The sequence below is a fragment of the Gasterosteus aculeatus genome, chromosome 21 (assembly GCF_964276395.1).
Source record: "Gasterosteus aculeatus chromosome 21, fGasAcu3.hap1.1, whole genome shotgun sequence".
In the NCBI taxonomy this organism is placed as follows: domain Eukaryota; kingdom Metazoa; phylum Chordata; class Actinopteri; order Perciformes; family Gasterosteidae; genus Gasterosteus; species Gasterosteus aculeatus.
In genome coordinates this window covers 7,174,009-7,199,980 of record NC_135708.1, presented here as the reverse complement: position 1 = coordinate 7,199,980, position 25,972 = coordinate 7,174,009, and the positions used below count along the sequence as shown (strand labels likewise).

General features: G+C 48.4%; 36 non-coding genes across 36 annotated transcripts; all 36 read left to right on the top strand.

The window, feature by feature from the left end:
- The first annotated feature begins 5,095 nt into the window (after positions 1–5,095).
- trnag-ucc (transfer RNA glycine (anticodon UCC)) lies at positions 5,096–5,167 on the top strand. The gene has a single exon. It is a non-coding gene; the product is annotated as a tRNA-Gly (tRNA).
- Positions 5,168–5,656: 489 nt separating this feature from the next.
- On the top strand, positions 5,657–5,728 carry trnag-ucc (transfer RNA glycine (anticodon UCC)). Its single transcript has one exon. It is a non-coding gene; the product is annotated as a tRNA-Gly (tRNA).
- Positions 5,729–6,217: 489 nt separating this feature from the next.
- trnag-ucc (transfer RNA glycine (anticodon UCC)) lies at positions 6,218–6,289 on the top strand. Its single transcript has one exon. It is a non-coding gene; the product is annotated as a tRNA-Gly (tRNA).
- Positions 6,290–6,778: 489 nt separating this feature from the next.
- On the top strand, positions 6,779–6,850 carry trnag-ucc (transfer RNA glycine (anticodon UCC)). The gene has a single exon. It is a non-coding gene; the product is annotated as a tRNA-Gly (tRNA).
- Positions 6,851–7,339: 489 nt separating this feature from the next.
- On the top strand, positions 7,340–7,411 carry trnag-ucc (transfer RNA glycine (anticodon UCC)). Its single transcript has one exon. It is a non-coding gene; the product is annotated as a tRNA-Gly (tRNA).
- Positions 7,412–7,900: 489 nt separating this feature from the next.
- On the top strand, positions 7,901–7,972 carry trnag-ucc (transfer RNA glycine (anticodon UCC)). Its single transcript has one exon. It is a non-coding gene; the product is annotated as a tRNA-Gly (tRNA).
- Positions 7,973–8,461: 489 nt separating this feature from the next.
- Positions 8,462–8,533, top strand: trnag-ucc (transfer RNA glycine (anticodon UCC)). The gene has a single exon. It is a non-coding gene; the product is annotated as a tRNA-Gly (tRNA).
- Positions 8,534–9,022: 489 nt separating this feature from the next.
- Positions 9,023–9,094, top strand: trnag-ucc (transfer RNA glycine (anticodon UCC)). Its single transcript has one exon. It is a non-coding gene; the product is annotated as a tRNA-Gly (tRNA).
- A 489-nt stretch (positions 9,095–9,583) lies between these two features.
- On the top strand, positions 9,584–9,655 carry trnag-ucc (transfer RNA glycine (anticodon UCC)). Its single transcript has one exon. It is a non-coding gene; the product is annotated as a tRNA-Gly (tRNA).
- A 488-nt stretch (positions 9,656–10,143) lies between these two features.
- trnag-ucc (transfer RNA glycine (anticodon UCC)) lies at positions 10,144–10,215 on the top strand. The gene has a single exon. It is a non-coding gene; the product is annotated as a tRNA-Gly (tRNA).
- Positions 10,216–10,698: 483 nt separating this feature from the next.
- On the top strand, positions 10,699–10,770 carry trnag-ucc (transfer RNA glycine (anticodon UCC)). The gene has a single exon. It is a non-coding gene; the product is annotated as a tRNA-Gly (tRNA).
- Positions 10,771–11,258: 488 nt separating this feature from the next.
- On the top strand, positions 11,259–11,330 carry trnag-ucc (transfer RNA glycine (anticodon UCC)). The gene has a single exon. It is a non-coding gene; the product is annotated as a tRNA-Gly (tRNA).
- A 478-nt stretch (positions 11,331–11,808) lies between these two features.
- trnag-ucc (transfer RNA glycine (anticodon UCC)) lies at positions 11,809–11,880 on the top strand. The gene has a single exon. It is a non-coding gene; the product is annotated as a tRNA-Gly (tRNA).
- Positions 11,881–12,363: 483 nt separating this feature from the next.
- On the top strand, positions 12,364–12,435 carry trnag-ucc (transfer RNA glycine (anticodon UCC)). Its single transcript has one exon. It is a non-coding gene; the product is annotated as a tRNA-Gly (tRNA).
- A 488-nt stretch (positions 12,436–12,923) lies between these two features.
- trnag-ucc (transfer RNA glycine (anticodon UCC)) lies at positions 12,924–12,995 on the top strand. The gene has a single exon. It is a non-coding gene; the product is annotated as a tRNA-Gly (tRNA).
- Positions 12,996–13,483: 488 nt separating this feature from the next.
- trnar-ucg (transfer RNA arginine (anticodon UCG)) lies at positions 13,484–13,555 on the top strand. Its single transcript has one exon. It is a non-coding gene; the product is annotated as a tRNA-Arg (tRNA).
- A 488-nt stretch (positions 13,556–14,043) lies between these two features.
- On the top strand, positions 14,044–14,115 carry trnag-ucc (transfer RNA glycine (anticodon UCC)). Its single transcript has one exon. It is a non-coding gene; the product is annotated as a tRNA-Gly (tRNA).
- Positions 14,116–14,603: 488 nt separating this feature from the next.
- trnar-ucg (transfer RNA arginine (anticodon UCG)) lies at positions 14,604–14,675 on the top strand. The gene has a single exon. It is a non-coding gene; the product is annotated as a tRNA-Arg (tRNA).
- Positions 14,676–15,163: 488 nt separating this feature from the next.
- Positions 15,164–15,235, top strand: trnar-ucg (transfer RNA arginine (anticodon UCG)). The gene has a single exon. It is a non-coding gene; the product is annotated as a tRNA-Arg (tRNA).
- A 488-nt stretch (positions 15,236–15,723) lies between these two features.
- Positions 15,724–15,795, top strand: trnag-ucc (transfer RNA glycine (anticodon UCC)). The gene has a single exon. It is a non-coding gene; the product is annotated as a tRNA-Gly (tRNA).
- A 488-nt stretch (positions 15,796–16,283) lies between these two features.
- trnag-ucc (transfer RNA glycine (anticodon UCC)) lies at positions 16,284–16,355 on the top strand. The gene has a single exon. It is a non-coding gene; the product is annotated as a tRNA-Gly (tRNA).
- A 488-nt stretch (positions 16,356–16,843) lies between these two features.
- Positions 16,844–16,915, top strand: trnag-ucc (transfer RNA glycine (anticodon UCC)). Its single transcript has one exon. It is a non-coding gene; the product is annotated as a tRNA-Gly (tRNA).
- Positions 16,916–17,403: 488 nt separating this feature from the next.
- trnag-ucc (transfer RNA glycine (anticodon UCC)) lies at positions 17,404–17,475 on the top strand. The gene has a single exon. It is a non-coding gene; the product is annotated as a tRNA-Gly (tRNA).
- A 488-nt stretch (positions 17,476–17,963) lies between these two features.
- On the top strand, positions 17,964–18,035 carry trnag-ucc (transfer RNA glycine (anticodon UCC)). The gene has a single exon. It is a non-coding gene; the product is annotated as a tRNA-Gly (tRNA).
- A 488-nt stretch (positions 18,036–18,523) lies between these two features.
- trnag-ucc (transfer RNA glycine (anticodon UCC)) lies at positions 18,524–18,595 on the top strand. Its single transcript has one exon. It is a non-coding gene; the product is annotated as a tRNA-Gly (tRNA).
- Positions 18,596–19,078: 483 nt separating this feature from the next.
- Positions 19,079–19,150, top strand: trnar-ucg (transfer RNA arginine (anticodon UCG)). Its single transcript has one exon. It is a non-coding gene; the product is annotated as a tRNA-Arg (tRNA).
- Positions 19,151–20,192: 1,042 nt separating this feature from the next.
- On the top strand, positions 20,193–20,264 carry trnag-ucc (transfer RNA glycine (anticodon UCC)). Its single transcript has one exon. It is a non-coding gene; the product is annotated as a tRNA-Gly (tRNA).
- Positions 20,265–20,752: 488 nt separating this feature from the next.
- Positions 20,753–20,824, top strand: trnag-ucc (transfer RNA glycine (anticodon UCC)). Its single transcript has one exon. It is a non-coding gene; the product is annotated as a tRNA-Gly (tRNA).
- Positions 20,825–21,312: 488 nt separating this feature from the next.
- Positions 21,313–21,384, top strand: trnag-ucc (transfer RNA glycine (anticodon UCC)). Its single transcript has one exon. It is a non-coding gene; the product is annotated as a tRNA-Gly (tRNA).
- A 488-nt stretch (positions 21,385–21,872) lies between these two features.
- On the top strand, positions 21,873–21,944 carry trnag-ucc (transfer RNA glycine (anticodon UCC)). The gene has a single exon. It is a non-coding gene; the product is annotated as a tRNA-Gly (tRNA).
- A 488-nt stretch (positions 21,945–22,432) lies between these two features.
- Positions 22,433–22,504, top strand: trnag-ucc (transfer RNA glycine (anticodon UCC)). Its single transcript has one exon. It is a non-coding gene; the product is annotated as a tRNA-Gly (tRNA).
- A 488-nt stretch (positions 22,505–22,992) lies between these two features.
- On the top strand, positions 22,993–23,064 carry trnag-ucc (transfer RNA glycine (anticodon UCC)). Its single transcript has one exon. It is a non-coding gene; the product is annotated as a tRNA-Gly (tRNA).
- A 1,043-nt stretch (positions 23,065–24,107) lies between these two features.
- trnag-ucc (transfer RNA glycine (anticodon UCC)) lies at positions 24,108–24,179 on the top strand. The gene has a single exon. It is a non-coding gene; the product is annotated as a tRNA-Gly (tRNA).
- Positions 24,180–24,657: 478 nt separating this feature from the next.
- On the top strand, positions 24,658–24,729 carry trnag-ucc (transfer RNA glycine (anticodon UCC)). Its single transcript has one exon. It is a non-coding gene; the product is annotated as a tRNA-Gly (tRNA).
- A 483-nt stretch (positions 24,730–25,212) lies between these two features.
- trnag-ucc (transfer RNA glycine (anticodon UCC)) lies at positions 25,213–25,284 on the top strand. Its single transcript has one exon. It is a non-coding gene; the product is annotated as a tRNA-Gly (tRNA).
- A 488-nt stretch (positions 25,285–25,772) lies between these two features.
- On the top strand, positions 25,773–25,844 carry trnag-ucc (transfer RNA glycine (anticodon UCC)). The gene has a single exon. It is a non-coding gene; the product is annotated as a tRNA-Gly (tRNA).
- Positions 25,845–25,972: the final 128 nt, after the last annotated feature.

Genomic DNA, 25,972 nt, shown 5'->3' with positions numbered 1-25,972 from the left:
TCATTCGCTTATTTAGACTCGAGGCTGAGTCCGAAAAATGTACCATTACCGCTGAATCAATTGACGAGCCGCTTTGGCTGCAGTGAACTTGTCTTCATGAGGGCTCAAAATCTCCATCGATGACGACTGCTGTTTTGCCAGGGAGCCATGAACCTGAACCTGAACTCGAAGGTTGTCGTGGGCGAGTGGTCAGGGCGATAGACTAGAATCCATTGGGGTCTCCCCGTGCAATTCCAAATTGTCTGTTCTTTAGATAGGTCTCGTTTTTCACATCCAATGTTTGAACATAAGCAAGCGATGGTGGTATAGTGGTGAGCATAGCTGCCGTCCAAGCAGTTGACCCGGGTTCGATTCCGGGCCATCGCAGGTGTTTTCCTCTGTATCACTTACACTATGTTAAAGTGTTTAGGTTCAAACCGCCAGTTGGTCTTTCGTCAGGGACAGGTTTGCGAATACCAATGGGGGAAAACCTTTCCCGTGTCCGAAGCCTGGTGATCCTTATTGCCGTTTCATTCCAAGTAGGTATTTCATTCGCTTATTTAGGCTGGAGGCTGAGTCCAAAAAATGTACCATTACCGCTAAATCAATTGACGAGCCGCTTTCGCTGCAGTTAACTTGTCTTCATCAGGGCTCAAAATCTCCATCGATGACGACTGCTGTTTTGCCAGGGAGCCATGAACCTGAACCTGAACTCGAAGGTTGTCGTGGGCGAGTGGTCAGGGCGATAGACTAGAATCCATTGGGGTCTCCCCGCGCAATTCCAAATTGTCTGTTCTTTAGATAGGTCTCGTTTTTCACATCCAATGTTTGAAGATAAGCAAGCGATGGTGGTATAGTGGTGAGCATAGCTGCCGTCCAAGCAGTTGACCCGGGTTCGATTCCGGGCCATCGCAGGTGTTTTCCTCTGTATCACTTACACTATGTTAAAGTGTGTAGGTTCAAACCGCCGGTCGGTCTTTCGTCAGGGACAGGTTTGCGAATACCAATGGGGGAAAGCCTTTCCCGGGTCCGAAGCCTGGTGATCCTTATTGCCGTTGTTCAGTGACGACCCCCCCTATGTGTGCATAGTTTCATTCCAAGTAGGTGTTTCATTCGCTTATTTAGGCTGGAGGCTGAGTCCAAAAAATGTACCATTACCGCTGAATCAATTGACGAGCCGCTTTGGCTGCAGTGAACTTGTCTTCATGAGGGCTCAAAATCTCCATCGATGATGACTGCTGTTTTGCCAGGGAGCCATGAACCTGAACCTGAACTCGAAGGTTGTCGTGGGCGAGTGGTCAGGGCGATAGACTAGAATCCATTGGGGTCTCCCCGCGCAATTCCAAATTGTCTGTTCTTTAGATAGGTCTCGTTTTTCACATCCAATGTTTGAACATAAGCAAGCGATGTAGGTATAGTGGTGAGCATAGCTGCCGTCCAAGCAGTTGACCCGAGTTCGATTCCGGGCCATCGCAGGTGTTTTCCTCTGTATCACTTACTCTATCTTAAAGTGTTTAGGTTCAAACCGCCAGTTGGTCTTTCGTCAGGGACAGGTTTGCGAATACCAATGGGGGAAAACCTTTCCCGTGTCCGAAGCCTGGTGATCCTTATTGCCGTTTCATTCCAAGTAGGTATTTCATTCGCTTATTTAGGCTGGAGGCTGAGTCCAAAAAATGTACCATTACCGCTAAATCAATTGACGAGCCGCTTTCGCTGCAGTTAACTTGTCTTGTCTTCTGAAGAAAACAACTACAGACCGGTCTCTCTTCTTCCCTTCTTGTCCAAAACCCTTGAACGTGCTATCTTTAATCAACTCTCCTCTTATCTCCACTGTAACAACCTCCTTGACCCCCACCAGTCAGGTTTCAAGGCAGGCCACTCTACAGAGACTGCTCTCCTTGCTGTCTCTGAGCAACTCCACACTGCTAGAGCCGCCTCTCTCTCCTCTGTCCTCATCCTTCTGGACCTCTCTGCTGCATTTGACACGGTCAACCACCAGATCCTTATTTCCTCCCTTCAAGAACTTGGTGTCACAGGCTCTGCTCTCTCCCTTCTCTCGTCCTACCTCGATGGCCGCACCTACCGGGTAACCTGGCGAGGATCTGTGTCGGAACCGTGTCCTCTTACTACTGGAGTTCCTCAGGGTTCCGTGCTGGGTCCCCTCCTGTTTTCGCTTTACACCAACTCTCTTGGCGCTGTCATTCGCTCGCATGGCTTCTCTTACCACAGCTATGCCGATGACACCCAACTAATTCTCTCCTTCCCTCGCTCGGACACCCAGGTGGCGGCTCGGATCTCTGCCTGTCTAACTGACATCTCTCAGTGGATGTCCGCCCACCATCTGAAAATCAACCCCGACAAGACTGAACTACTTCTCTTTCCCGGAAAAGATTCGCTTACCCAGGACCTGACAGTCAACTTTGGAAACTCTGTGCTAACGCCCACTTCGACTGCTAAGAACCTCGGCGTCACACTCGACAACCAACTCTCCCTGACTCCCAACATCACTGCGACAACGCGATCCTGTAGATACACGCTCTACAACATCAGGAGAATACGTCCCCTTCTCACTCAGAAGGCAGCGCAGGTACTGATTCAGGCTCTTGTCATCTCCCGCCTGGACTACTGCAACTCCCTCCTGGCAGGTCTCCCTGCCACCGCCATTCGACCTCTGCAGCTCATTCAGAATGCAGCAGCTCGACTGGTCTTCAACCTTCCGAAATTCTCCCACACTACTCCACTCCTCCGCTCTCTTCACTGGCTACCGGTGGCCGCCCGCATCCAGTTCAAAACACTGGTGCTCACGTACCATGCTGTGAATGGATCGGGTCCAGCTTACATCCAGGACATGGTCAAACCCTACATCCCAACCCGCACTCTCCGCTCTGCATCTGCAAAACTACTCGTCCCTCCCTCACTGAGAGCAAAACACTCGACTAGGTCTCGACTCTTCGCTGTCCTTGCGCCGAAATGGTGGAACGCGCTCTCTGAAGACATCAGGACCGCAGAGAGCCTTCACATCTTCCGCCGCAAACTAAAGACACACCTCTTCAGACTCTACCTCGACTAAAGACTAACAAATTGCAGCACTTAAATTGTACTTGTGATGTCACTCATCTATAGCAAATTGTTAATTCGCTTATTTGAGGAAATTGCACTTTCTTGTTTCTTGTTCTCCTGAGTTTGTACCCTATGGTTGAATGCACTTATTGTACGTCGCTTTGGATAAAAGCGTCAGCTAAATGACATGTAATGTAATGTAATGTAATGTCTTCATCAGGGCTCAAAATCTCCATCGATGACGACTGCTGTTTTGCCAGGGAGCCATGAACCTGAACCTGAACTCGAAGGTTGTCGTGGGCGAGTGGTCAGGGCGATAGACTAGAATCCATTGGGGTCTCCCCGCGCAATTCCAAATTGTCTGTTCTTTAGATAGGTCTCGTTTTTCACATCCAATCTTTGAACATAAGCAAGCGATGGTGGTATAGTGGTGAGCATAGCTGACTTCCAAGCAGTTGACCCGGGTTCCATTCCCGGCCATCGCAGATGTTTTCCGCTGTATCCCTTACACTATCTTAAAGTGTTTAGGTTCAAACTGCCAGTTGGTCTTTCGTCAGGGACAGGTTTGCGAATACCAATGGGGGAAAACCTTTCCCGTGTCCGAAGCCTGGTGATCCTTATTGCCGTTTCATTCCAAGTAGGTATTTCATTCGCTTATTTAGGCTGGAGGCTGAGTCCAAAAAATGTACCATTACCGCTAAATCAATTGACGAGCCGCTTTCGCTGCAGTTAACTTGTCTTCATCAGGGCTCAAAATCTCCATCGATGACGACTGCTGTTTTGCCAGGGAGCCATGAACCTGAACCTGAACTCGAAGGTTGTCGTGGGCGAGTGGTCAGGGCGATAGACTAGAATCCATTGGGGTCTCCCCGCGCAATTCCAAATTGTCTGTTCTTTAGATAGGTCTCGTTTTTCACATCCAATGTTTGAAGATAAGCAAGCGATGGTGGTATAGTGGTGAGCATAGCTGCCGTCCAAGCAGTTGACCCGGGTTCGATTCCGGGCCATCGCAGGTGTTTTCCTCTGTATCACTTACACTATGTTAAAGTGTGTAGGTTCAAACCGCCGGTCGGTCTTTCGTCAGGGACAGGTTTGCGAATACCAATGGGGGAAAGCCTTTCCCGGGTCTGAAGCCTGGTGATCCTTATTGCCGTTGTTCAGTGATGACCCCCCCTATGTGTGCATAGTTTCATTCCAAGTAGGTGTTTCATTCGCTTATTTAGGCTGGAGGCTGAGTCCAAAAAATGTACCATTACCGCTGAATCAATTGACGAGCCGCTTTGGCTGCAGTGAACTTGTCTTCACGAGGGCTCAAAATCTCCATCGATGATGACTGCTGTTTTGCCAGGGAGCCATGAACCTGAACCTGAACTCGAAGGTTGTCGTGGGCGAGTGGTCAGGGCGATAGACTAGAATCCATTGGGGTCTCCCCGCGCAATTCCAAATTGTCTGTTCTTTAGATAGGTCTCGTTTTTCACATCCAATGTTTGAACATAAGCAAGCGATGTAGGTATAGTGGTGAGCATTGCTGCCTTCCAAGCAGTTGACCCGGGTTCGATTCCCGGCCATCGCAGGTGTTTTCCTCTATATCACTTACACTATCTTAAAGTGTTTAGGTTCAAACCGCCAGTCGGTCTTTCGTCAGGGACAGGTTTGCGAATACCAATGGGGGAAAGCCTTTCCCGTGTCCTAAGCCTGGTGATCCTTACTGCCGTTTTTCAGTGATGACTATGTGTGCATAGTTTCATTCCAAGTAGGTGTTTCATTCGCTTATTTAGGCTGGAGGCTGAGTCCAAAAAATGTACCATTACCGCTGAATCAATTGACGAGCCGCTTTGGCTGCAGTGAACTTGTCTTCATGAGGGCTCAAAATCTCCATCGATGACGACTGCTGTTTTGCCAGGGAGCCATGAACCTGAACCTGAACTCGAAGGTTGTCGTGGGCGAGTGGTCAGGGCGATAGACTAGAATCCATTGGGGTCTCCCCGTGCAATTCTAAATTGTCTGTTCTTTAGATAGGTCTCGTTTTTCACATCCAATGTTTGAACATAAGCAAGCGATGGTGGTATAGTGGTGAGCATAGCTGCCTTCCAAGCAGTTGACCCGGGTTCGATTCCCGGCCATCGCAGGTGTTTTCCTCTATATCACTTACACTATCTTAAAGTGTTTAGGTTCAAACCGCCAGTCGGTCTTTCGTCAGGGACAGGTTTGCGAATACCAATGGGGGAAAGCCTTTCCCGTGTCCGAAGCCTGGTGATCCTTATTGCCGTTGTCCAGTGATGACCCCCGTCTTGTGTGCATAGTTTCATTCCAAGTAGGTGTTTCATTCGCTTATTTAGGCTGGAGGCTGAGTCCAAAAAATGTACCATTACCGCTGAATCAATTGACGAGCCGCTTTGGCTGCAGTGAACTTGTCTTCATGAGGGCTCAAAATCTCCATCGATGACGACTGCTGTTTTGCCAGGGAGCCATGAACCTGAACCTGAACTCGAAGGTTGTCGTGGGCGAGTGGTCAGGGCGATAGACTAGAATCCATTGGGGTCTCCCCGCGCAATTCCAAATTGTCTGTTCTTTAGATAGGTCTCGTTTTTCACATCCAATGTTTGAACATAAGCAAGCGATGGTGGTATAGTGGTGAGCATAGCTGCCTTCCAAGCAGTTGACCCGGGTTCGATTCCCGGCCATCGCAGGTGTTTTCCTCTATATCACTTACACTATCTTAAAGTGTTTAGGTTCAAACCGCCAGTCGGTCTTTCGTCAGGGACAGGTTTGCGAATACCAATGGGGGAAAGCCTTTCCCGTGTCCGAAGCCTGGTGATCCTTATTGCCGTTGTCCAGTGATGACCCCCGTCTTGTGTGCATAGTTTCATTCCAAGTAGGTGTTTCATTCGCTTATTTAGGCTGGAGGCTGAGTCCAAAAAATGTACCATTACCGCTGAATCAATTGACGAGCCGCTTTGGCTGCAGTGAACTTGTCTTCATGAGGGCTCAAAATCTCCATCGATGACGACTGCTGTTTTGCCAGGGAGCCATGAACCTGAACCTGAACTCGAAGGTTGTCGTGGGCGAGTGGTCAGGGCGATAGACTAGAATCCATTGGGGTCTCCCCGCGCAATTCCAAATTGTCTGTTCTTTAGATAGGTCTCGTTTTTCACATCCAATGTTTGAACATAAGCAAGCGATGGTGGTATAGTGGTGAGCATAGCTGCCTTCCAAGTAGTTGACCCGGGTTCGATTCCCGGCCATCGCAGGTGTTTTCCTCTATATCACTTACACTATCTTAAAGTGTTTAGGTTCAAACCGCCAGTCGGTCTTTCGTCAGGGACAGGTTTGCGAATACCAATGGGGGAAAGCCTTTCCCGTGTCCGAAGCCTGGTGATCCTTATTGCCGTTGTCCAGTGATGACCCCCGTCTTGTGTGCATAGTTTCATTCCAAGTAGGTGTTTCATTCGCTTATTTAGGCTGGAGGCTGAGTCCAAAAAATGTACCATTACCGCTGAATCAATTGACGAGCCGCTTTGGCTGCAGTGAACTTGTCTTCATGAGGGCTCAAAATCTCCATCGATGACGACTGCTGTTTTGCCAGGGAGCCATGAACCTGAACCTGAACTCGAAGGTTGTCGTGGGCGAGTGGTCAGGGCGATAGACTAGAATCCATTGGGGTCTCCCCGTGCAATTCTAAATTGTCTGTTCTTTAGATAGGTCTCGTTTTTCACATCCAATGTTTGAACATAAGCAAGCGATGGTGGTATAGTGGTGAGCATAGCTGCCTTCCAAGCAGTTGACCCGGGTTCGATTCCCGGCCATCGCAGGTGTTTTCCTCTATATCACTTACACTATCTTAAAGTGTTTAGGTTCAAACCGCCAGTCGGTCTTTCGTCATGGACAGGTTTGCGAATACCAATGGGGGAAAGCCTTTCCCGTGTCCGAAGCCTGGTGATCCTTATTGCCGTTGTCCAGTGATGACCCCCGTCTTGTGTGCATAGTTTCATTCCAAGTAGGTGTTTCATTCGCTTATTTAGGCTGGAGGCTGAGTCCAAAAAATGTACCATTACCGCTGAATCAATTGACGAGCCGCTTTGGCTGCAGTGAACTTGTCTTCATGAGGGCTCAAAATCTCCATCGATGACGACTGCTGTTTTGCCAGGGAGCCATGAACCTGAACCTGAACTCGAAGGTTGTCGTGGGCGAGTGGTCAGGGCGATAGACTAGAATCCATTGGGGTCTCCCCGTGCAATTCTAAATTGTCTGTTCTTTAGATAGGTCTCGTTTTTCACATCCAATGTTTGAACATAAGCAAGCGATGGTGGTATAGTGGTGAGCATAGCTGCCTTCCAAGCAGTTGACCCGGGTTCGATTCCCGGCCATCGCAGGTGTTTTCCTCTATATCACTTACACTATCTTAAAGTGTTTAGGTTCAAACCGCCAGTCGGTCTTTCGTCAGGGACAGGTTTGCGAATACCAATGGGGGAAAGCCTTTCCCGTGTCCGAAGCCTGGTGATCCTTATTGCCGTTGTCCAGTGATGACCCCCGTCTTGTGTGCATAGTTTCATTCCAAGTAGGTGTTTCATTCGCTTATTTAGGCTGGAGGCTGAGTCCAAAAAATGTACCATTACCGCTGAATCAATTGACGAGCCGCTTTGGCTGCAGTGAACTTGTCTTCATGAGGGCTCAAAATCTCCATCGATGACGACTGCTGTTTTGCCAGGGAGCCATGAACCTGAACCTGAACTCGAAGGTTGTCGTGGGCGAGTGGTCAGGGCGATAGACTAGAATCCATTGGGGTCTCCCCGCGCAATTCCAAATTGTCTGTTCTTTAGATAGGTCTCGTTTTTCACATCCAATGTTTGAACATAAGCAAGCGATGGTGGTATAGTGGTGAGCATAGCTGCCTTCCAAGTAGTTGACCCGGGTTCGATTCCCGGCCATCGCAGGTGTTTTCCTCTATATCACTTACACTATCTTAAAGTGTTTAGGTTCAAACCGCCAGTCGGTCTTTCGTCAGGGACAGGTTTGCGAATACCAATGGGGGAAAGCCTTTCCCGTGTCCGAAGCCTGGTGATCCTTATTGCCGTTGTCCAGTGATGACCCCCGTCTTGTGTGCATAGTTTCATTCCAAGTAGGTGTTTCATTCGCTTATTTAGGCTGGAGGCTGAGTCCAAAAAATGTACCATTACCGCTGAATCAATTGACGAGCCGCTTTGGCTGCAGTGAACTTGTCTTCATGAGGGCTCAAAATCTCCATCGATGACGACTGCTGTTTTGCCAGGGAGCCATGAACCTGAACCTGAACTCGAAGGTTGTCGTGGGCGAGTGGTCAGGGCGATAGACTAGAATCCATTGGGGTCTCCCCGTGCAATTCTAAATTGTCTGTTCTTTAGATAGGTCTCGTTTTTCACATCCAATGTTTGAACATAAGCAAGCGATGGTGGTATAGTGGTGAGCATAGCTGCCTTCCAAGCAGTTGACCCGGGTTCGATTCCCGGCCATCGCAGGTGTTTTCCTCTATATCACTTACACTATCTTAAAGTGTTTAGGTTCAAACCGCCAGTCGGTCTTTCGTCAGGGACAGGTTTGCGAATACCAATGGGGGAAAGCCTTTCCCGTGTCCGAAGCCTGGTGATCCTTATTGCCGTTGTCCAGTGATGACCCCCGTCTTGTGTGCATAGTTTCATTCCAAGTAGGTGTTTCATTCGCTTATTTAGGCTGGAGGCTGAGTCCAAAAAATGTACCATTACCGCTGAATCAATTGACGAGCCGCTTTGGCTGCAGTGAACTTGTCTTCATGAGGGCTCAAAATCTCCATCGATGACGACTGCTGTTTTGCCAGGGAGCCATGAACCTGAACCTGAACTCGAAGGTTGTCGTGGGCGAGTGGTCAGGGCGATAGACTAGAATCCATTGGGGTCTCCCCGTGCAATTCTAAATTGTCTGTTCTTTAGATAGGTCTCGTTTTTCACATCCAATGTTTGAACATAAGCAAGCGATGGTGGTATAGTGGTGAGCATAGCTGCCTTCCAAGCAGTTGACCCGGGTTCGATTCCCGGCCATCGCAGGTGTTTTCCTCTATATCACTTACACTATCTTAAAGTGTTTAGGTTCAAACCGCCAGTCGGTCTTTCGTCAGGGACAGGTTTGCGAATACCAATGGGGGAAAGCCTTTCCCGTGTCCGAAGCCTGGTGATCCTTATTGCCGTTGTCCAGTGATGACCCCCGTCTTGTGTGCATAGTTTCATTCCAAGTAGGTGTTTCATTCGCTTATTTAGGCTGGAGGCTGAGTCCAAAAAATGTACCATTACCGCTGAATCAATTGACGAGCCGCTTTGGCTGCAGTGAACTTGTCTTCATGAGGGCTCAAAATCTCCATCGATGACGACTGCTGTTTTGCCAGGGAGCCATGAACCTAGACCTGAACTCGAAGGTTGTCGTGGGCGAGTGGTCAGGGCGATAGACTAGAATCCATTGGGGTCTCACCACGCAATTCCAAATTGTCTGTTCTTTAGATAGGTCTCGTTTTTCACATCCAATGTTTGAACATAAGCAAGCGATGGTGGTATAGTGGTGAGCATAGCTGCCTTCCAAGCAGTTGACCTGGGTTCGATTCCCGGCCATCGCAGGTCTTTTCCTCTGTATCACTTATACTATCTTAAAGTGTTTAGGTTCAAACCGCCAGTCGGTCTTTCGTCAGGGACAGGTTTGCGAATACCAATGGGGGAAAGCCTTTCCCGTGTCCGAAGCATGGTGATCCTTATTGCCGTTGTCCAGTGATGACCCCTTCTTGTTTTCATAGTTTCATTCCAAGTAGGTGTTTCATTCGCTTATTTAGGCTGGAGGCTGAGTCCAAAAAATGTACCATTACCGCTGAATCAATTGACGAGCCGCTTTGGCTGCAGTGAACTTGTCTTCATGAGGGCTCAAAATCTCCATCGATGACGACTGCTGTTTTGCCAGGGAGCAATGAACCTGAACCTGAACTCGAAGGTTGTCGTGGGCGAGTGGTCAGGGCGATAGACTAGAATCCATTGGGGTCTCCCCGCGCAATTCCAAATTGTCTGTTCTTTAGATAGGTCTCGTTTTTCACATCCAATGTTTGAACATAAGCAAGCGATGGTGGTATAGTGGTGAGCATAGCTGCCTTCCAAGCAGTTGACCTGGGTTCGATTCCCGGCCATCGCACGTGTTTTCCTCTGTATCAATTACACCATCTTAAAGTGTTTAGGTTCAAACCGCCAGTCGGTCTTTCGTCAGGGACAGGTTTGCGAATACCAATGGGGGAAAGCCTTTCCCGTGTCCGAAGCCTGGTGATCCTTATTGCCGTTTTCCATTGATGACTATGTGTGCATAGTTTCATTCCAAGTAGGTGTTTCATTCGCTTATTTAGGCTGGAGGCTGAGTCCAAAAAATGTACCATTACCGCTGAATCAATTGACGAGCCGCTTTGGCTGCAGTGAACTTGTCTTCATGAGGGCTCAAAATCTCCATCGATGACGACTGCTGTTTTGCCAGGGAGCCATGAACCTGAACCTGAACTCGAAGGTTGTCGTGGGCGAGTGGTCAGGGCGATAGACTAGAATCCATTGGGGTCTCCCCGCGCAATTCCAAATTGTCTGTTCTTTAGATAGGTCTCGTTTTTCACATCCAATGTTTTGACATAAGCAAGCGCTGGTGGTATGGTGGTGAGCATAGCTGCCTTCCAAGCAGTTGACCCGGGTTCGATTCCCGGCCATCGCAGGTCTTTTCCTCTGTATCACTTATACTATCTTAAAGTGATTAGGTTCAAACCGCCAGTCGGTCTTTCGTCAGGGACAGGTTTGCGAATACCAATGGGGGAAAGCCTTTCCCGTGTCCGAAGCATAGTGATCCTTATTGCCGTTGTCCAGTGATGACCCCTTCTTGTGTTCATAGTTTCATTCCAAGTAGGTGTTTCATTCGCTTATTTAGGCTGGAGGCTGTGTCCAAAAAATGTACCATTACCGCTGAATCAATTGACGAGCCGCTTTGGCTGCAGTGAACTTGTCTTCATGAGGGCTCAAAATCTCCATCGATGACGACTGCTGTTTTGCCAGGGAGCCATGAACCTAGACCTGAACTCGAAGGTTGTCGTGGGCGAGTGGTCAGGGCGATAGACTAGAATCCATTGGGGTCTCCCCGCGCAATTCCAAATTGTCTGTTCTTTAGATAGGTCTCGTTTTTCACATCCAATGTTTGAACATAAGCAAGCGATGGTGGTATAGTGGTGAGCATAGCTGCCTTCCAAGCAGTTGACCTGGGTTCGATTCCCGGCCATCGCAGGTCTTTTCCTCTGTATCACTTAAAGTGTTTAGGTTCAAACCGCCAGTCGGTCTTTCGTCAGGGACAGGTTTGCGAATACCAATGGGGGAAAGCCTTTCCCGTGTCCGAAGCATGGTGATCCTTATTGCCGTTGTCCAGTGATGACCCCTTCTTGTGTTCATAGTTTCATTCCAAGTAGGTGTTTCATTCGCTTATTTAGGCTGGAGGCTGAGTCCAAAAAATGTACCATTACCGCTGAATCAATTGACGAGCCGCTTTGGCTGCAGTGAACTTGTCTTCATGAGGGCTCAAAATCTCCATCGATGACGACTGCTGTTTTGCCAGGGAGCCATGAACCTGAACCTGAACTCGAAGGTTGTCGTGGGCGAGTGGTCAGGGCGATAGACTAGAATCCATTGGGGTCTCCCCGCGCAATTCCAAATTGTCTGTTCTTTAGATAGGTCTCGTTTTTCACATCCAATGTTTGAACATAAGCAAGCGATGGTGGTATAGTGGTGAGCATAGCTGCCTTCCAAGCAGTTGACCCGGGTTCGATTCCCGGCCATCGCAGATCTTTTCCTCTATATCACTTACACTATCTTAAAGTGTTTAGGTTCAAACCGCCAGTCGGTCTTTCGTCAGGGACAGGTTTGCGAATACCAATGGGGGAAAGCCTTTCCCGTGTCCGAAGCCTGGTGATCCTTATTGCCGTTTTTCAGTGATGACTATGTGTGCATAGTTTCATTCCAAGTAGATGTTTCATTCGCTTATTTAGGCTGGAGGCTGAGTCCAAAAAATGTACCATTACCGCTGAATCAATTGACGAGCCGCTTTGGCTGCAGTGAACTTGTCTTCATGAGGGCTCAAAATCTCCATCGATGACAACTGCTGTTTTGCCAGGGAGCCATGAACCTGAACCTGAACTCGAAGGTTGTCGTGGGCGAGTGGTCAGGGCGATAGACTAGAATCCATTGGGGTCTCCCCGCGCAATTCCAAATTGTCTGTTCTTTAGATAGGTCTCGTTTTTCACATCCAATGTTTGAACATAAGCAAGCGATGGTGGTATAGTGGTGAGCATAGCTGCCTTCCAAGCAGTTGACCCGGGTTCGATTCCCGGCCATCGCAGGTGTTTTCCTCTATATCACTTACACTATCTTAAAGTGTTTAGGTTCAAACCGCCAGTCGGTCTTTCGTCAGGGACAGGTTTGCGAATACCAATGGGGGAAAGCCTTTCCCGTGTCCGAAGCCTGGTGATCCTTATTGCCGTTGTCCAGTGATGACCCCCTCTTGTGTGCATAGTTTCATTCCAAGTAGATGTTTCATTCGCTTATTTAGGCTGGAGGCTGAGTCCAAAAAATGTACCATTACCGCTGAATCAATTGACGAGCCGCTTTGGCTGCAGTGAACTTGTCTTCATGAGGGCTCAAAATCTCCATCGATGACGACTGCTGTTTTGCCAGGGAGCCATGAACCTGAACCTGAACTCGAAGGTTGTCGTGGGCGAGTGGTCAGGGCGATAGACTAGAATCCATTGGGGTCTCCCCGCGCAATTCCAAATTGTCTGTTCTTTAGATAGGTCTCGTTTTTCACATCCAATGTTTGAACATAAGCAAGCGATGGTGGTATAGTGGTGAGCATAGCTGCCTTCCAAGCAGTTGACCCGGGTTCGATTCCCGGCCATCGCAGGTGTTTTCCTCTGTATCACTTATACTATCTTAAAGTGTTTATGTTCAAACCGCCAGTCGGTCTTTCGTCAGGGACAGGTTTGCGAATACCAATGGGGGAAAGCCTTTCCCGTGTCCGAAGCATGGTGATCCTTATTGCCGTTGTCCAGTGATGACCCCTTCTTGTGTTCATAGTTTCATTCCAAGTAGGTGTTTCATTCGCTTATTTAGGCTGGAGGCTGAGTCCAAAAAATGTACCATTACCGCTGAATCAATTGACGAGCCGCTTTGGCTGCAGTGAACTTGTCTTCATGAGGGCTCAAAATCTCCATCGATGACGACTGCTGTTTTGCCAGGGAGACATGAACCTGAACCTGAACTCGAAGGTTGTCGTGGGCGAGTGGTCAGGGCGATAGACTAGAATCCATTGGGGTCTCCCCGCGCAATTCTAAATTGTCTGTTCTTTAGATAGGTCTCGTTTTTCACATCCAATGTTTTAACATAAGCAAGCGATGGTGGTATAGTGGTGAGCATAGCTGCCTTCGAAGCAGTTGACCCGGGTTCGATTCCCGGCCATCGCAGGTCTTTTCCTCTGTATCACTTACACTATCTTAAAGTGTTTAGGTTCAAACCGCCGGTCCGTCTTTCGTCAGGGACAGGTTTGCGAATACCAATGGGGGAAAGCCTTTCCCGTGTCCGAAGCCTGGTGATCCTTATTGCCGTTGTCCAGTGATGACCCCCTCTTGTGTGCATAGTTTCATTCCAAGTAGATGTTTCATTCGCTTATTTAGGCTGGAGGCTGAGTCCAAAAAATGTACCATTACCGCTGAATCAATTGACGAGCCGCTTTGGCTGCAGTGAACTTGTCTTCATGAGGGCTCAAAATCTCCATCGATGACGACTGCTGTTTTGCCAGGGAGCCATGAACCTGAACCTGAACTCGAAGGTTGTCGTGGGCGAGTGGTCAGGGCGATAGACTAGAATCCATTGGGGTCTCCCCGCGCAATTCCAAATTGTCTGTTCTTTAGATAGGTCTCGTTTTTCACATCCAATGTTTGAACATAAGCAAGCGATGGTGGTATAGTGGTGAGCATAGCTGCCTTCCAAGCTGTTGACCCGGGTTCGATTCCCGGCCATCGCAGGTGTTTTCCTCTGTATCACTTATACTATCTTAAAGTGTTTATGTTCAAACCGCCAGTCGGTCTTTCGTCAGGGACAGGTTTGCGAATACCAATGGGGGAAAGCCTTTCCCGTGTCCGAAGCATGGTGATCCTTATTGCCGTTGTCCAGTGATGACCCCTTCTTGTGTTCATAGTTTCATTCCAAGTAGGTGTTTCATTCGCTTATTTAGGCTGGAGGCTGAGTCCAAAAAATGTACCATTACCGCTGAATCAATTGACGAGCCGCTTTGGCTGCAGTGAACTTGTCTTCATGAGGGCTCAAAATCTCCATCGATGACGACTGCTGTTTTGCCAGGGAGACATGAACCTGAACCTGAACTCGAAGGTTGTCGTGGGCGAGTGGTCAGGGCGATAGACTAGAATCCATTGGGGTCTCCCCGCGCAATTCTAAATTGTCTGTTCTTTAGATAGGTCTCGTTTTTCACATCCAATGTTTTAACATAAGCAAGCGATGGTGGTATAGTGGTGAGCATAGCTGCCTTCGAAGCAGTTGACCCGGGTTCGATTCCCGGCCATCGCAGGTCTTTTCCTCTGTATCACTTACACTATCTTAAAGTGTTTAGGTTCAAACCGCCGGTCCGTCTTTCGTCAGGGACAGGTTTGCGAATACCAATGGGGGAAAGCCTTTCCCGTGTCCGAAGCATGGTGATCCTTATTGCCGTTGTCCAGTGATGACCCCTTCTTGTGTTCATAGTTTCATTCCAAGTAGGTGTTTCATCCGCTTATTTAGGCTGGAGGCTGAGTCCAAAAAATGTACCATTACCGCTGAATCAATTGACGAGCCGCTTTGGCTGCAGTGAACTTGTCTTCATGAGGGCTCAAAATCTCCATCGATGACGACTGCTGTTTTGCCAGGGAGACATGAACCTGAACCTGAACTCGAAGGTTGTCGTGGGCGAGTGGTCAGGGCGATAGACTAGAATCCATTGGGGTCTCCCCGCGCAATTCTAAATTGTCTGTTCTTTAGATAGGTCTCGTTTTTCACATCCAATGTTTTAACATAAGCAAGCGATGGTGGTATAGTGGTGAGCATAGCTGCCTTCGAAGCAGTTGACCCGGGTTCGATTCCCGGCCATCGCAGGTCTTTTCCTCTGTATCACTTACACTATCTTAAAGTGTTTAGGTTCAAACCGCCGGTCCGTCTTTCGTCAGGGACAGGTTTGCGAATACCAATGGGGGAAAGCCTTTCCCGTGTCCGAAGCCTGGTGATCCTTATTGCCGTTGTCCAGTGATGACCCCCTCTTGTGTGCATAGTTTCATTCCAAGTAGATGTTTCATTCGCTTATTTAGGCTGGAGGCTGAGTCCAAAAAATGTACCATTACCGCTGAATCAATTGACGAGCCGCTTTGGCTGCAGTGAACTTGTCTTCATGAGGGCTCAAAATCTCCATCGATGACGACTGCTGTTTTGCCAGGGAGCCATGAACCTGAACCTGAACTCGAAGGTTGTCGTGGGCGAGTGGTCAGGGCGATAGACTAGAATCCATTGGGGTCTCCCCGCGCAATTCCAAATTGTCTGTTCTTTAGATAGGTCTCGTTTTTCACATCCAATGTTTGAACATAAGCAAGCGATGGTGGTATAGTGGTGAGCATAGCTGCCTTCCAAGCAGTTGACCCGGGTTCGATTCCCGGCCATCGCAGGTCTTTTCCTCTGTATCACTTATACTATCTTAAAGTGTTTAGGTTCAAACCGCCAGTCGGTCTTTCGTCAGGGACAGGTTTGCGAATACCAATGGGGGAAAGCCTTTCCCGTGTCCGAAGCCTGGTGATCCTTATTGCCGTTGTCCAGTGATGACCCCCTCTTGTGTGCATAGTTTCATTCCAAGTAGGTGTTTCATTCGCTTATTTAGACTGGAGGCTGAGTCCGAAAAATGTACCATTACCGCTGAATCAATTGACGAGCCACTTTGGCTGCAGTGAACTTGTCTTCATGAGGGCTCAAAATCTCCATCGATGACGACTGCTGTTTTGCCAGGGAGCCATGAACCTGAACCTGAACTCGAAGGTTGTCGTGGGCGAGTGGTCAGGGCGATAGACTAGAATCCATTGGGGTCTCCCCGCGCAATTCCAAATTGTCTGTTTTTTAGATAGGTCTCGTTTTTCACATCCAATGTTTTAACATAAGCAAGCGATGGTGGTATAGTGGTGAGCATAGTTGCCTTCCAAGCAGTTGCCCCGGGTTTGATTCCCGGCCATCGCAGGTCTTTTCCTCTGTATCACTTATACTATCTTAAAGTGTTTAGGTTCAAACCGCCAGTCGGTCTTTCGTCAGGGACAGGTTTGCGAATACCAATGGGGGAAAGCCTTTCCCGTGTCCGAAGCCTGGTGATCCTTATTGCCGTTGTCCAGTGATGACCCCCTCTTGTGTGCATAGTTTCATTCCAAGTAGGTGTTTCATTCGCTTATTTAGACTGGAGGCTGAGTCCAAAAAATGTACCATTACCGCTGAATCAATTGACGAGCCGCTTTGGCTGCAGTGAACTTGTCTTCATGAGGGCTCAAAATCTCCATCGATGACGACTGCTGTTTTGCCAGGGAGCAATGAACCTGAACCTGAACTCGAAGGTTGTCGTGGGCGAGTGGTCAGGGCGATAGACTAGAATCCATTGGGGTCTCCCCGCGCAATTCCAAATTGTCTGTTCTTTAGATAGGTCTCGTTTTTCACATCCAATGTTTGAACATAAGCAAGCGATGGTGGTATAGTGGTGAGCATAGCTGCCTTCCAAGCAGTTGACCCGGGTTCGATTCCCGGCCATCGCAGGTCTTTTCCTCTGTATCACTTATACTATCTTAAAGTGTTTAGGTTCAAACCGCCAGTCGGTCTTTCGTCAGGGACAGGTTTGCGAATACCAATGGGGGAAAGCCTTTCCCGTGTCCGAAGCCTGGTGATCCTTATTGCCGTTGTCCAGTGATGACCCCCTCTTGTGTGCATAGTTTCATTCCAAGTAGGTGTTTCATTCGCTTATTTAGACTGGAGGCTGAGTCCAAAAAATGTACCATTACCGCTGAATCAATTGACGAGCCACTTTGGCTGCAGTGAACTTGTCTTCATGAGGGCTCAAAATCTCCATCGATGACGACTGCTGTTTTGCCAGGGAGCCATGAACCTGAACCTGAACTCGAAGGTTGTCGTGGGCGAGTGGTCAGGGCGATAGACTAGAATCCATTGGGGTCTCCCCGCGCAATTCCAAATTGTCTGTTTTTTAGATAGGTCTCGTTTTTCACATCCAATGTTTTAACATAAGCAAGCGATGGTGGTATAGTGGTGAGCATAGTTGCCTTCCAAGCAGTTGACCCGGGTTTGATTCCCGGCCATCGCAGGTCTTTTCCTCTGTATCACTTATACTATCTTAAAGTGTTTAGGTCCAAACCGCCAGTCGGTCTTTCGTCAGGGACAGGTTTGCGAATACCAATGGGGGAAAGCCTTTCCCGTGTCCGAAGCATGGTGATCCTTATTGCCGTTGTCCAGTGATGACCCCTTCTTGTGTTCATAGTTTCATTCCAAGTAGGTGTTTCATTCGCTTATATAAGCTGGAGGCTGTGTCCAAAAAATGTACCATTACCGCTGAATCAATTGACGAGCCGCTTTGGCTGCAGTGAACTTGTCTTCATGAGGGCTCAAAATCTCCATCGATGACGACTGCTGTTTTGCCAGGGAGCCATGAACCTGAACCTGAACTCGAAGGTTGTCGTGGGCGAGTGGTCAGGGCGATAGACTAGAATCCATTGGGGTCTCCCCGCGCAATTCCAAATTGTCTGTTCTTTAGATAGGTCTCGTTTTTCACATCCAATGTTTTAACATAAGCAAGCGCTGGTGGTATAGTGGTGAGCATAGCTGCCTTCCAAGCAGTTGACCCGGGTTCGATTCCCGGCCATCGCAGGTCTTTTCCTCTGTATCACTTATACTATCTTAAAGTGTTTAGGTTCAAACCGCCAGTCGGTCTTTCGTCAGGGACAGGTTTGCGAATACCAATGGGGGAAAGCCTTTCCCGTGTCCGAAGCCTGGTGATCCTTATTGCCGTTGTCCAGTGATGACCCCCTCTTGTGTGCATAGTTTCATTCCAAGTAGGTGTTTCATTCGCTTATTTAGACTGGAGGCTGAGTCCAAAAAATGTACCATTACCGCTGAATCAATTGACGAGCCGCTTTGGCTGCAGTGAACTTGTCTTCATGAGGGCTCAAAATCTCCATCGATGACGACTGCTGTTTTGCCAGGGAGCAATGAACCTGAACCTGAACTCGAAGGTTGTCGTGGGCGAGTGGTCAGGGCGATAGACTAGAATCCATTGGGGTCTCCCCGCGCAATTCCAAATTGTCTGTTCTTTAGATAGGTCTCGTTTTTCACATCCAATGTTTGAACATAAGCAAGCGATGGTGGTATAGTGGTGAGCATAGCTGCCTTCCAAGCAGTTGACCTGGGTTCGATTCCCGGCCATCGCACGTGTTTTCCTCTGTATCAATTACACCATCTTAAAGTGTTTAGGTTCAAACCGCCAGTCGGTCTTTCGTCAGGGACAGGTTTGCGAATACCAATGGGGGAAAGCCTTTCCCGTGTCCGAAGCCTGGTGATCCTTATTGCCGTTTTCCATTGATGACTATGTGTGCATAGTTTCATTCCAAGTAGGTGTTTCATTCGCTTATTTAGGCTGGAGGCTGAGTCCAAAAAATGTACCATTACCGCTGAATCAATTGACGAGCCGCTTTGGCTGCAGTGAACTTGTCTTCATGAGGGCTCAAAATCTCCATCGATGACGACTGCTGTTTTGCCAGGGAGACATGAACCTGAACCTGAACTCGAAGGTTGTCGTGGGCGAGTGGTCAGGGCGATAGACTAGAATCCATTGGGGTCTCCCCGCGCAATTCCAAATTGTCTGTTCTTTAGATAGGTCTCGTTTTTCACATCCAATGTTTTAACATAAGCAAGCGATGGTGGTATAGTGGTGAGCATAGCTGCCTTCGAAGCAGTTGACCCGGGTTCGATTCCCGGCCATCGCAGGTCTTTTCCTCTGTATCACTTACACTATCTTAAAGTGTTTAGGTTCAAACCGCCGGTCCGTCTTTCGTCAGGGACAGGTTTGCGAATACCAATGGGGGAAAGCCTTTCCCGTGTCCGAAGCCTGGTGATCCTTATTGCCGTTGTCCAGTGATGACCCCCTCTTGTGTGCATAGTTTCATTCCAAGTAGATGTTTCATTCGCTTATTTAGGCTGGAGGCTGAGTCCAAAAAATGTACCATTACCGCTGAATCAATTGACGAGCCGCTTTGGCTGCAGTGAACTTGTCTTCATGAGGGCTCAAAATCTCCATCGATGACGACTGCTGTTTTGCCAGGGAGCCATGAACCTGAACCTGAACTCGAAGGTTGTCGTGGGCGAGTGGTCAGGGCGATAGACTAGAATCCATTGGGGTCTCCCGTGCAATTCCAAATTGTCTGTTCTTTAGATAGGTCTCGTTTTTCACATCCAATGTTTGAACATAAGCAAGCGATGGTGATATAGTGGTGAGCATAGCTGCCTTCCGAGCAGTTGACCCGGGTTCGATTCCTCGCCATCGCAGGTCTTTTCCTCTATATCACTTACACTATCTTAAAGTGTTTAGGTTCAAACCGCCAGTCGGTCTTTCGTCAGGGACAGGTTTGCGAATACCAATGGGGGAAAGCCTTTCCCGTGTCCGAAGCCTGGTGATCCTTATTGCCGTTGTCCAGTGATGACTATGTGTGCATAGTTTCATTCCAAGTAGGTGTTTCATTCGCTTATTTAGGCTGGAGGCTGAGTCCAAAAAATGTACCATTACCGCTGAATCAATTGACGAGCCGCTTTGGCTGCAGTGAACTTGTCTTCATGAGGGCTCAAAATCTCCATCGATGACGACTGCTGTTTTGCCAGGGAGCCATGAACCTGAACCTGAACTCGAAGGTTGTCGTGGGCGAGTGGTCAGGGCGATAGACTAGAATCCATTGGGGTCTCCCCGCGCAATTCCAAATTGTCTGTTCTTTAGATAGGTCTCGTTTTTCACATCCAATGTTTGAACATAAGCAAGCGATGGTGGTATAGTGGTGAGCATAGCTGCCTTCCAAGCAGTTGACCCGGGTTCGATTCCCGGCCATCGCAGGTCTTTTCCTCTGTATCACTTATACTATCTTAAAGTGTTTAGGTTCAAACCGCCAGTCGGTCTTTCGTCAGGGACAGGTTTGCGAATACCAATGGGGGAAAGCCTTTCCCGTGTCCGAAGCCTGGTGATCCTTATTGCCGTTGTCCAGTGATGACCCCCTCTTGTGTGCATAGTTTCATTCCAAGTAGGTGTTTCATTCGCTTATTTAGACTGGAGGCTGAGTCCGAAAAATGTACCATTACCGCTGAATCAATTGACGAGCCACTTTGGCTGCAGTGAACTTGTCTTCATGAGGGCTCAAAATCTCCATCGATGACGACTGCTGTTTTGCCAGGGAGCCATGAACCTGAACCTGAACTCGAAGGTTGTCGTGGGCGAGTGGTCAGGGCGATAGACTAGAATCCATTGGGGTCTCCCCGCGCAATTCCAAATTGTCTGTTCTTTAGATAGGTCTCGTTTTTCACATCCAATGTTTGAACATAAGCAAGCGATGGTGGTATAGTGGTGAGCATAGCTGCCTTCCAAGCAGTTGACCCGGGTTCGATTCCCGGCCATCGCAGGTCTTTTCCTCTGTATCACTTATACTATCTTAAAGTTTTTAGGTTCAAACCGCCAGTCGGTCTTTCGTCAGGGACAGGTTTGCGAATACCAATGGGGGAAAGCCTTTCCCGTGTCCGAAGCCTGGTGATCCTTATTGCCGTTGTCCAGTGATGACCCCCTCTTGTGTGCATAGTTTCATTCCAAGTAGGTGTTTCATTCGCTTATTTAGACTGGAGGCTGAGTCTGAAAAATGTACCATTACCGCTGAATCAATTGACGAGCCACTTTGGCTGCAGTGAACTTGTCTTCATGAGGGCTCAAAATCTCCATCGATGACGACTGCTGTTTTGCCAGGGAGCCATGAACCTGAACCTGAACTCGAAGGTTGTCGTGGGCGAGTGGTCAGGGCGATAGACTAGAATCCATTGGGGTCTCCCCGCGCAATTCCAAATTGTCTGTTTTTTAGATAGGTCTCGTTTTTCACATCCAATGTTTTAACATAAGCAAGCGATGGTGGTATAGTGGTGAGCATAGTTGCCTTCCAAGCAGTTGACCCGGGTTTGATTCCCGGCCATCGCAGGTCTTTTCCTCTGTATCACTTATACTATCTTAAAGTGTTTAGGTCCAAACCGCCAGTCGGTCTTTCGTCAGGGACAGGTTTGCGAATACCAATGGGGGAAAGCCTTTCCCGTGTCCGAAGCATGGTGATCCTTATTGCCGTTGTCCAGTGATGACCCCTTCTTGTGTTCATAGTTTCATTCCAAGTAGGTGTTTCATTCGCTTATATAAGCTGGAGGCTGTGTCCAAAAAATGTACCATTACCGCTGAATCAATTGACGAGCCGCTTTGGCTGCAGTGAACTTGTCTTCATGAGGGCTCAAAATCTCCATCGATGACGACTGCTGTTTTGCCAGGGAGCCATGAACCTGAACCTGAACTCGAAGGTTGTCGTGGGCGAGTGGTCAGGGCGATAGACTAGAATCCATTGGGGTCTCCCCGCGCAATTCCAAATTGTCTGTTCTTTAGATAGGTCTCGTTTTTCACATCCAATGTTTTAACATAAGCAAGCGATGGTGGTATAGTGGTGAGCATAGCTGCCTTCCAAGCAGTTGACCCGGGTTCGATTCCCGGCCATCGCAGGTCTTTTCCTCTGTATCACTCATACTATCTTAAAGTGTTTAGGTTCAAACCGCCAGTCGGTCTTTCGTCAGGGACAGGTTTGCGAATACCAATGGGGGAAAGCCTTTCCCGTGTCCGAAGCCTGGTGATCCTTATTGCCGTTGTCCAGTGATGACCCCCTCTTGTGTGCATAGTTTCATTCCAAGTAGGTGTTTCATTCGCTTATTTAGACTGGAGGCTGAGTCCAAAAAATGTACCATTACCGCTGAATCAATTGACGAGCCGCTTTGGCTGCAGTGAACTTGTCTTCATGAGGGCTCAAAATCTCCATCGATGACGACTGCTGTTTTGCCAGGGAGCCATGAACCTGAACCTGAACTCGAAGGTTGTCGTGGGCGAGTGGTCAGGGCGATAGACTAGAATCCATTGGGGTCTCCCCGCGCAATTCCAAATTGTCTGTTCTTTAGATAGGTCTCGTTTTTCACATCCAATGTTTTAACATAAGCAAGCGATGGTGGTATAGTGGTGAGCATAGCTGCCTTCCAAGCAGTTGACCCGGGTTCGATTCCCGGCCATCGCAGGTCTTTTCCTCTGTATCACTCATACTATCTTAAAGTGTTTAGGTTCAAACCGCCAGTCGGTCTTTCGTCAGGGACAGGTTTGCGAATACCAATGGGGGAAAGCCTTTCCCGTGTCCGAAGCCTGGTGATCCTTATTGCCGTTGTCCAGTGATGACCCCCTCTTGTGTGCATAGTTTCATTCCAAGTAGGTGTTTCATTCGCTTATTTAGACTGGAGGCTGAGTCCAAAAAATGTACCATTACCGCTGAATCAATTGACGAGCCGCTTTGGCTGCAGTGAACTTGTCTTCATGAGGGCTCAAAATCTCCATCGATGACGACTGCTGTTTTGCCAGGGAGCAATGAACCTGAACCTGAACTCGAAGGTTGTCGTGGGCGAGTGGTCAGGGCGATAGACTAGAATCCATTGGGGTCTCCCCGCGCAATTCCAAATTGTCTGTTCTTTAGATAGGTCTCGTTTTTCACATCCAATGTTTGAACATAAGCAAGCGATGGTGGTATAGTGGTGAGCATAGCTGCCTTCCAAGCAGTTGACCTGGGTTCGATTCCCGGCCATCGCACGTGTTTTCCTCTGTATCAATTACACCATCTTAAAGTGTTTAGGTTCAAACCGCCAGTCGGTCTTTCGTCAGGGACAGGTTTGCGAATACCAATGGGGGAAAGCCTTTCCCGTGTCCGAAGCCTGGTGATCCTTATTGCCGTTTTCCATTGATGACTATGTGTGCATAGTTTCATTCCAAGTAGGTGTTTCATTCGCTTATTTAGGCTGGAGGCTGAGTCCAAAAAATGTACCATTACCGCTGAATCAATTGACGAGCCGCTTTGGCTGCAGTGAACTTGTCTTCATGAGGGCTCAAAATCTCCATCGATGACGACTGCTGTTTTGCCAGGGAGCCATGAACCTGAACCTGAACTCGAAGGTTGTCGTGGGCGAGTGGTCAGGGCGATAGACTAGAATCCATTGGGGTCTCCCCGCGCAATTCCAAATTGTCTGTTCTTTAGATAGGTCTCGTTTTTCACATCCAATGTTTTAACATAAGCAAGCGCTGGTGGTATAGTGGTGAGCATAGCTGCCTTCCAAGCAGTTGACCCGTGTTCGATTCCCGGCCATCGCAGGTCTTTTCCTCTGTATCACTTATACTATCTTAAAGTGTTTAGGTTCAAACCGCCAGTCGGTCTTTCGTCAGGGACAGGTTTGCGAATACCAATGGGGGAAAGCCTTTCCCGTGTCCGAAGCATAGTGATCCTTATTGCCGTTGTCCAGTGATGACCCCTTCTTGTGTTCATAGTTTCATTCCAAGTAGGTGTTTCATTCGCTTATTTAGGCTGGAGGCTGTGTCCAAAAAATGTACCATTACCGCTGAATCAATTGACGAGCCGCTTTGGCTGCAGTGAACTTGTCTTCATGAGGGCTCAAAATCTCCATCGATGACGACTGCTGTTTTGCCAGGGAGCCATGAACCTAGACCTGAACTCGAAGGTTGTCGTGGGCGAGTGGTCAGGGCGATAGACTAGAATCCATTGGGGTCTCCCCGCGCAATTCCAAATTGTCTGTTCTTTAGATAGGTCTCGTTTTTCACATCCAATGTTTGAACATAAGCAAGCGATGGTGGTATAGTGGTGAGCATAGCTGGCTTCCAAGCAGTTGACCTGGGTTCGATTCCCGGCCATCGCAGGTCTTTTCCTCTGTATCACTTAAAGTGTTTAGGTTCAAACCGCCAGTCGGTCTTTCGTCAGGGACAGGTTTGCGAATACCAATGGGGGAAAGCCTTTCCCGTGTCCGAAGCATGGTGATCCTTATTGCCGTTGTCCAGTGATGACCCCTTCTTGTTTTCATAGTTTCATTCCAAGTAGGTGTTTCATTCGCTTATATAAGCTGGAGGCTGTGTCCAAAAAATGTACCATTACCGCTGAATCAATTGACGAGCCGCTTTGGCTGCAGTGAACTTGTCTTCATGAGGGCTCAAAATCTCCATCGATGACGACTGCTGTTTTGCCAGGGAGCCATGAACCTGAACCTGAACTCGAAGGTTGTCGTGGGCGAGTGGTCAGGGCGATAGACTAGAATCCATTGGGGTCTCCCCGCGCAATTCCAAATTGTCTGTTCTTTAGATAGGTCTCGTTTTTCACATCCAATGTTTTAACATAAGCAAGCGATGGTGGTATAGTGGTGAGCATAGCTGCCTTCCAAGCAGTTGACCCGGGTTCGATTCCCGGCCATCGCAGGTCTTTTCCTCTGTATCACTCATACTATCTTAAAGTGTTTAGGTTCAAACCGCCAGTCGGTCTTTCGTCAGGGACAGGTTTGCGAATACCAATGGGGGAAAGCCTTTCCCGTGTCCGAAGCCTGGTGATCCTTATTGCCGTTTTCCATTGATGACTATGTGTGCATAGTTTCATTCCAAGTAGGTGTTTCATTCGCTTATTTAGGCTGGAGGCTGAGTCCAAAAAATGTACCATTACCGCTGAATCAATTGACGAGCCGCTTTGGCTGCAGTGAACTTGTCTTCATGAGGGCTCAAAATCTCCATCGATGACGACTGCTGTTTTGCCAGGGAGCCATGAACCTGAACCTGAACTCGAAGGTTGTCGTGGGCGAGTGGTCAGGGCGATAGACTAGAATCCATTGGGGTCTCCCCGCGCAATTCCAAATTGTCTGTTCTTTAGATAGGTCTCGTTTTTCACATCCAATGTTTTAACATAAGCAAGCGCTGGTGGTATAGTGGTGAGCATAGCTGCCTTCCAAGCAGTTGACCCGGGTTCGATTCCCGGCCATCGCAGGTTTTTTCCTCTGTATCACTTATACTATCTTAAAGTGTTTAGGTTCAAACCGCCAGTCGGTCTTTCGTCAGGGACAGGTTTGCGAATACCAATGGGGGAAAGCCTTTCCCGTGTCCGAAGCATAGTGATCCTTATTGCCGTTGTCCAGTGATGACCCCTTCTTGTGTTCATAGTTTCATTCCAAGTAGGTGTTTCATTCGCTTATTTAGGCTGGAGGCTGTGTCCAAAAAATGTACCATTACCGCTGAATCAATTGACGAGCCGCTTTGGCTGCAGTGAACTTGTCTTCATGAGGGCTCAAAATCTCCATCGATGACGACTGCTGTTTTGCCAGGGAGCCATGAACCTAGACCTGAACTCGAAGGTTGTCGTGGGCGAGTGGTCAGGGCGATAGACTAGAATCCATTGGGGTCTCCCCGCGCAATTCCAAATTGTCTGTTCTTTAGATAGGTCTCGTTTTTCACATCCAATGTTTGAACATAAGCAAGCGATGGTGGTATAGTGGTGAGCATAGCTGCCTTCCAAGCAGTTGACCTGGGTTCGATTCCCGGCCATCGCAGGTCTTTTCCTCTGTATCACTTAAAGTGTTTAGGTTCAAACCGCCAGTCGGTCTTTCGTCAGGGACAGGTTTGCGAATACCAATGGGGGAAAGCCTTTCCCGTGTCCGAAGCATGGTGATCCTTATTG